The sequence below is a fragment of the Penaeus monodon genome, chromosome 35, assembly GCF_015228065.2.
Source record: "Penaeus monodon isolate SGIC_2016 chromosome 35, NSTDA_Pmon_1, whole genome shotgun sequence".
NCBI lineage: Eukaryota > Metazoa > Arthropoda > Malacostraca > Decapoda > Penaeidae > Penaeus > Penaeus monodon.
The window spans coordinates 14,431,341-14,441,340 of NC_051420.1; positions in this window are offsets into that span (position 1 = coordinate 14,431,341).

Below are 10,000 nucleotides of genomic sequence, written 5' to 3' on the forward strand. Positions count from 1 at the left end.
AAATTAATTGTTGTATCAGATGTTTATCATTATTTACGTTTTTTTGTTTCTGTTGATGTTCATGGTGAAATGATAATTTATGTAATTGAGGTGTTGAAGATCGGCAGTGTTTATGTATATTTTTTTTTTCTGTTGATGTTCCTATTTATTGATTTAAATATGGTTGGAAATTAAATATATCCTGATGCAAGAAACAATAAAATTCCAAAAATATTGAAATAAGCATTATTGTTATTGTTTTCATTATTTTCTTTATGTTAACCTCTACAAGCCATAATTTATTTATAGTGACTGCTTGGCTGGGCATAATCACTATTTTTGCAATGTATGCTTACAAAATATTATCCTTCTGTAATGGTGCCCCGTAAGACCTGAACCACTAATCCATATCTTATAAACAAGTTATCAATATATGTTACAATACAATTGATACATTGTAGATTTTGAGCTGGTTACATCATGGATTTTATTGATTAGCTGCAGTTTGTTACATGAATTGTAACATAGTCACATTAATGACATCTAGCTCATAGGGGTCCATGCACTAAATTTCAGTTCATTTTATTCATTCTTGCTTTTCTAGTAATGTAATTCATCAGAAGTATGACCTAAAGTAGGTCAAGATCATAATTGGGTAATTTTTTCTTTCATATTTATTTAAATTTTTATCGAATGTATGGCAAATCTCTGGAGAGTGTAGTTTTTAGACCTAGGTAAACTAAGCTAGTATTTATTGCCTCCCGGAAGCTACACTTGAACACATTCTTGCTCACGATACTTTATTGGCAAAAGAGGATGAAGAAGATTATTTGAAGTTAGTGAGAGAAAACATTTTTTATGGTAATTGCTACAATTTGAAGGAACAAGGCACCTTAGTATTTGCATGTGGTAGTCAGTAGTGTGAAAAAGACTGTACTATATTTGAAGCAATTTAATTTCTTTATTCCCTTCTACAAATAGAGTTGATATATTTGTACAAAATGATAATGTTGCTTTCTACTTTTCCAATTTACTGTTTTTTCTTTTAAATCGTTGTTCTCAGTTGGCCACAAAAAAAAGGAATACCATGCCATGTTTGTGTTAGAGCTGTTCTAGTTTATAATGAAAGACAAAGATATTGAATACCTTATACTCTCCTGAATACAGTGCTAGAAGTATTTAAGGGTTCATGTATAATTATCATTATTTTCAAAAGTGTATAAATTGCATGCTGGGGAGAGGTAGCTAATAACCTGTGTATGGCCAGAATATGCTTTTTTTTTGTTTTTTTTTCCCCAATCATGAGGTCCATTGTTAGCTACTTTACACTCAGTTGAATAATTAAAGTTTTTCAAGAGAGTGGGATGGTTTTTGATGAAAATAAAATTTAAAAATCTTTAAAATATTGTTTGAAGGTAGAAGAATGGCAAAGAGAATATATTTCATACCCTTTTGAAAATGTCATTAATTAAGGATGATCCCTAATGTATTGTTAGTTAACATATATAAGTAAAAGGAACATGGTTAGTTTATTGTACAGTGCAAAGATGCACTGTTTGTTAACCCTTAGCCGCCGGGTGGCATGTACATACATGTCATGGCATGCCTGGACTATGTAACAGGTGGCATGTACATACATACCATGGGGTGCCAATTCCATGGTCATGTATGGTCATGCACACTAGGGTGATGACACGAGCCCCCAGGAGAGAGGGATTGCTTATCGGGAAGTCACCCGTCGGCATTGGGTAAATATAGTGTGGTTATTTATAGATATTTAGATATATTGCTTTTTTTACTATTTTATATGGGTGAGAACTAGAATATACAACTATTAGTGATTAGTAATAATTTTAGAATTAAATTAATTGATTATTATTGAAACTAGTCATACAAATAAATGCAATTAGCTTTTACATTACCTAGTTGAAATTGATGATAATTTTAAGTATGAATATTTCATAGCTTCATACTTGAAGTAGTTGATGCTAATCTTAAAGATTCTTTTTTTCTTTTCCCTTTAAGAACTGCAGTCATTTTCCAAAATATTAAGCAAAGAACATGCTTGGGACTAGTTCCAACTGCTTTCTTCACTTGTTAAAAACTTTTTTCTCCATTGTCGTATAAACCTGATAAAAATAACAAGTCACATATTACACTGACAGTTTACACAAAATTGATACTGATTTTTTTCTCTGTTTTCTTTCATAATTTTACCCTATGTTTTGTAATACTGACTGACATAAAATGGCATTCCTTCATAATACTTTGTCTTTTACAGAATATACTGATTAACACACCAATTAGTTACAATTAGTTATACAGTGAATACACATGCACATGATTTTAGATTAAATGGTATGTTCTGCTTGGAGATACATATCAGTTATTCCAGGTTGTCCGCTGTTAAACTATCCATGAATAACGCATGAGATATATATGCTGGGCATTCACATTTACATGCATACAGACATACATATAAAATACATTTTAAATTTTATTTTTATTCATTATTGATACATAACCCAATTTTATATATATATATAATATATAATATTGTATATTATATAGTATATTGTATATATAAAAATATAGTTAATATATATATTTAATATTATATAAAATTTTATACAAATTTTAAGTATATTATATAGATAATATACTATATATTAATAACATATATTATTTTAATATTATATATATATAAATTATAATTTTTATATATTACAGATATTCATATATATATAATAATATATAAATATATAAAATATATATAAAATATTATACTATATTATATATATATATATCATATTATATTAATATAATTTAAAAATTTTTGGTTTTTGTTTTTTTTTGTTTTTTTTTTTTTGTTTTTTGGCTTGTGTTGTTTTTTTGTTGTATTATGTATTATTATGTTTTTTTTATTTATGTCTAGTTTATGTATTTCTTATTATTTTTTATTATTTATCTATTATTATTATAATATTATTATAATTTATATATTCCCAAATTTATATTATATATATAATATATTGTTTAACTTTATCTATTATATTCTTATTTATCTTATTATATATAATTATTTATAATATATATTATTATTATATTATTATTTAATAAATTATCCCCACCTTTATGTTTTTGGGGGGGGTGGGGTGTGTGTGTGTGTGTGTGGGTGTGTGTGTGTGTGTGTGTGTGTTGTGGTGTGTTGTGTGTGTTGTGGGGTTTGTGTGTTAAATTATATATTATTCTTATAAATATATATGTATATATATAGGGATAATATAATATATTGTAATATTTATATATAATAATATTGATATTTTATATTGTATTATTATATATTACACTTAATTCTTATAATAGATTATATTATTACAAATAATAATATATATATTATACTAATATTCTATAAAATTAAAATATATATATATATCTATATTCTATAATAATATATTATTATATTATATCCTTTAATTAAAATATTTTATATTCTTTTATTATATATATATAATTATATTATCTTATTATATATTATAATATATATATTATATATATATGTATTGTATTATTTATTTAATATATACACACACCTACACGTGTGTGTGTGTGTGTGTGTGGTGTGTGTGTGTGTGTGGTGTGGTGTGTGTTGTGTGTGTTGTGTTTTGTGTGTGTTATTTTTTTATTTCTTTTTTTATTGTTTTTTTTTTTATTTTTTTTTTATATTTTATCATATATCTATATACTATATTAAATTATGTAATGTGTTACATATATATATGATTATATATGTATATATACATATGTATATATATATTATATTTATATTTATATTATATATTAATTATATATATATAGATATACATATTTATATATATAATGTTTAATGTTTTATATTTATATTATATATAATATATTTATATTATATTATTTTATTATATATTTATATATATATATTATATATATATAATTATGTTTATATATATACACAAATAATATTTATATTTATATATAATATTATATATAATTATAGATATATATATATATATCATATATTAAAATGGGTTTTTAATAAATTATATATATAATATCTTATTTTGTATAGACTATATACATATATATTTTATCTTAATATATATATTATATATATATATATTTATTTTATATATTTTTTATTATGATTATATCATATATTCTATTATATAACAAATATATATTATATTCAAACATTATATTATTATAACATTTATATATATACATAAATATATATTATATTATATATATACGATATATATTTATATATATATATATATATTAATTTATATATTATATATATATTAAATATATATTATATATTTTTATATAATCTATATATAATATATATATATACTATATTCTTATATATATATATATATATATATAAATAAAATATCTTATATATATATATATATATAATATTATATCATATATAGTATATATATTAAACTTATTATATAATTATATATATTTATATTATTATATATTATTATATTATATATATATATTTATATATATTATATATTATATATCTTGTTTTAAGCCTATTTGTTCTTATATATTATATATATTATTTTTATATATATAATTATATATATATCTATATCTATTATATATGATATATATTATATTGTAATATAATTGTATATATATACATATAGTATATATATAATTATATATTATATTTTTATATATATTTGTAATTTATAATATATTTATATATATGATATTTATATATTTAGTAATAGTCTTTTTTATATTATTATATATATCGAGTATATCTTAAAATATATTTAATATGTTATATATATATGTATTATATATGTAATTTTTATATATGTTCTAGAATTATTATGATTTTTAATATCTTTTATATAAAATTTAAAATCTATATATATATATTATATTTTATATATTTGTATTATATCATGTTTATATTATTTAGTATATTTTATTATATATATGGGATTTTTGTATATATACTACTATATTATAATATATATGTAAAATATTATATCTATATATTTCCCCATTATTTTATATATTTATATCATATATATATTTTTATTATTATATTATATTATTCTATATTATGTATATATATATTGTTAAAATATATTATATTTTATTATATATATATGCTATATTATATGTATATATATATGGATATATTAGATTATATATATATATGTAATTATATATATTTAAATTGTATATATATATATCTATAATTATATATATATTATATATATTAAAATTTTAATATATATTGTATATTATATTTATATATATATATATATTATATTTATCTATATATTTAAATATTATCATATATATATTTATATATTACTTTTAAAATATCTTGATATATTTAGTTTATATCTATTTTATAATATATTTCTATATATTATTATCCCATATTTAAAATCATGTTATATATATATACATAATAGGTTAATATTTATATGGATTAATATTACTATATATATAGTATTAATAATATATATAATATAAAAATTAATTACTATATATACATTATTAAAATACAATATTATTATAGTTTTATTATATATATATTATATATATATATAGTATATATATTATATATAAAATATATATAATAAAAATATATATATACCCTATAATATATTTTAATTATATATATTAATTATATATATATATATGTAAAATATATTAGATTAATATAATATATATATACATATTATATTATATATATAAATAATATAACTAATAATATATATAAATTTATATATATGAATTAAAAAATATATAAAACATAATATATATATATATAATATTAATATAATATATACATATAATTTTATATTATATATAGAATATATATAATTATATATAATATATATATTTTATATATATATATATATATATATCTATATATTATATATACTATTAAAATAAAATATATAATAAATACAATATAATATACAATAAATAATAAAATAATAACAAAATATAACAAATTATACATATATAAAACATATAAAAATAAAATATAATATAACATATATATAAATATATAATATATATAATATATATAATATATTACTTACATATATAACATATATATATATATTTATATATAATCTATATATTATACATATATTACTATATATATATTATGTATCTCTATATAAATTTCTATATTTATATAAACTAAATTATATATATATATATACTATATACATATATATATACTATATATATAATTCATATATATTATTATTAAATATATATATATATATATACATATATATACATATATATATATATATATATATATATTATATATATATTTATATAATTAATATATATATTATATCTATATATATATTAATATATATAATATATTATATAGTTATATATTAATTTATATAAAATATACTATATTAATATATATCAATTATTCATAAATATATATCATATATTACTATTAATTATATTTTATATATATATCATATATAATCATATTTATAACTTTATCTATATTCATATAATTTATCTATTATATTTATATTATATCATATATAATATATATATCTATATATGTGTACTATACTATATATCTATCAATATATCTTATATACATTAATATATATTATACATAGTATATATATCATACTATATACATGTCTATCTATTCATCAATATTTATACATATACTCCAATTCTACATACAAAAATCATTAATAATATATGTATCTCATATATATACTATATTATATACATATCTATATCTCTATATATATCTCTATTATGTACCCATATCATATTATATATATTATATATATTTATTTATATTTATTACTATATATATTTATATATTCTTATATATATATTTATATATATCTATAATATATATGTATATATATATCTTTTTTATTTATATATATAACACACTATATTTTATGTGTGTTTTATATATGATCTTTTTTTTTTATTATGTTTTATTGTTTTTTTTTATATTACTCATATAGTGTGTATCTATTATTAGTATTAGTTATTTTATATGTATTATTTTATTCTTTTTTTTATTTTATTTTTATTATATTATATATAATTTATTTTTATTTTTTTATTTATAGTTTATATCTATATTTTATATATTATATACTATTATATATCATTTTATTTATATATATATATTTTTAATATATATATTTATATATTATTAATATATATTATATAAATCATCTATATATATATATATATATATTAGTAAATTATTATATATTATCATATATATATATATATATAATATTATATACTATATTTCTATATATTATACTATATATTATCACTATATATATCATACTTCATTATATATTATTTTCTATACATACATTATTATATATAAAAATATATATCTAGTAATATTATATATAATATCATACTATTATTATTATCTTTTATAATATATTTACATCTTCTATTCTAATTTATAATATTTTAATTATATTATGTTACATATATATATATAATCTTATTTTATACTATATTCTACTATATATATCTATATTTTATCCTATTATTCTATGTCTATTTTTATTATATATATTTGATATTAATATCTAATATATCTATTATATTTCTATATAATTATATTGATTTATATATTAATATATATTTATTAAATATTTAAATATATATATATATATATTTTTATATATTACCACTTCTAAATCCATATACTAATATTACGCTAACTCTACCCACAAACTCATATCTCATCTCACTCCATCGTTTTGTGTTTTTCTTATTCTTTACTCTTTATCATCTATATTATATCTCTTTTTTTTTCTCTTTATTATATAAATTTTATTTCTTCTATTTTTTATATTATTATCTTTCATTAATTTTCTATTCTTTTATCTTTCTTTTATTATCTTTTCTATCATCTTTTTATTTTTACTTATTATTTTCTCTCTTTCTTATTCTCTTTTTCTTTCTTTCTTCCTTTTTCGTTTCTTTTTTCATTCTTTTTCTATTTCCCCTCTCTACCCTCTCTCCTAACTCCCCCTCACCCCTCACCTCACCTCCACCCCATCTCTCTTCTCTCTCTCCTGTTTTTCCTCTTTTTTCTCTATTTCTTTTTTATTTTCTTTCTCTCTCTCATTTTTTTTTATTTATTTACCTTTCTTTACTTTTACTTGTATATATACTCTATTTATATCTCTCTTCTCATATACTCCTCTCCTCATTTACTCTCATAATACTCTATATCTATACCAAAACTACATCTCTCCCATACCCTCTACCATCAACTATCCCTCACAACTCTACACTCTCTCTATTATTATATTATTTATATATTTCTATTTTATTATATATATATTATTTATTAATAATCTATTTCCTATATCTTAATTATTCCTTGTTCTATTATTATTATTCTTCATTTTTTCTTTTTTTTTTTTTTTTTCCCCTTTTTTTTCCCTCTTCTTATCTTTTTCTTTTCTTTTTTTTTTCTTTTTTTTCCCTTTTTTTTTCTTTTTTTTTTTTGTTTTTTTTTTTTATAGTATTTTTTTTTTTTTTTTTTCTTTTTTTTTTATTCTTCTGTTTCCGCTTCTCTCTCCTTCTTTCCCCCTCTGTTGTCCCCCTCCTTATCTTCGTTCCCCTTTTTATCCTTTCTTCTTTTCTTATCTGCTTTTTCCTTTTTCATTCTTTCCTTTTCTCTTCTTTTTCTTCTTTTCTTTTTTTTCCCCCCCCTCCCCCTTTTTTCCCTTCCCCCCCCACCCCCACCCCCCTTTTCCCCCCCCCCCAAACCCCTTCTTGTTTCTTTTATCTTTCCTTTCTTATTTTTTTTTCTCCTTTTTTCTTCCCTTTTTCTTCTTCTTTCCCTCTTTCCTCCCTCTCCTCTCCCTCTTCCTCTCTTCCCTTTCACTCTCCCTTCCCCTTTTTCTCCCCTTCTTCCCTCTCTTTGTCTCCCCCTCTTCTGCTCTTCCTTCTCTCCTGTTCCCTTTCCTATTGTTCTTCTTTGTCCCTTTTTCTTTTTTATTCCTTCATTCTTTACCTCACTTTTTTGTTTTAAATTTTCTCCCACCCCCCCCCCCCCCCCCCCCCCCCCCCCCCCCCCCCCCCCTTTTACCCCCCCCCCCCCCTTTTCGGGTGTTTCATTTTTTTCTTTTTCTCGCTCCTCCCTTGCTTTCCTTTTTTTCCCTCCCTTTCCCCTTATTTTTCCCTCATTTTTCTCTTCCCTTTTTTTTCCCTTCTTTCTTTTTCACTCCCCCCTTTTGCCCTTTCCCCACCCTTTCTTCATTTTTTTTTTTCCCTTTTACTCAAAAAAAAAAAAAAAAAAAAAAAAAAAAAAAAAAAAAAATTTTTTCCTTTACTCTTCAATAAAAATTTTTTTGTTTTTTTTTTTTTTCATTCCCTTTTTTTGCCAATTAAAAAAATTTTTTTTTTTTTTTTTCCCCCCCCCCCCCCCCCTGAAAAAAAAAGGGGGGGCCCCCCCCCCCCCCCCCGGAATTTTTTTTTTTTTTTTTTTTTTTTTTTTTTTTTTGTTTTTTTTTTTTTTTTAAAAATTTTTTAGCCCCCCTGGGGGGGGAGCAATAGTAAAACAAAAAAAAAGCAATATACTAAATATCTAAAACCACACTATATTACCCATGCCGACGGGTGACTTCCGATAAGAAATCCTCTCTCCTGGGGGCTCGTGTCATCACCCTAGTGTGCATGACCATACATGACCATGGAATTGGCACCCCATGGTATGTATGTACATGCCACCTGTTACATAGTCCAGGCATGCCATGACATGTATGTACATGCCACCCGGCGGCTAAGGGTTAACAAACAGTGCATCTTTGCACTGTACAATAAACTAACCATGTTCCTTTTACTTATATATGTTAACTAACAATACATTAGGGATCATCCTTAATTAATGACATTTTCAAAAGGGTATGAAATATATTCTCTTTGCCATTCTTCTACCTTCAAACAA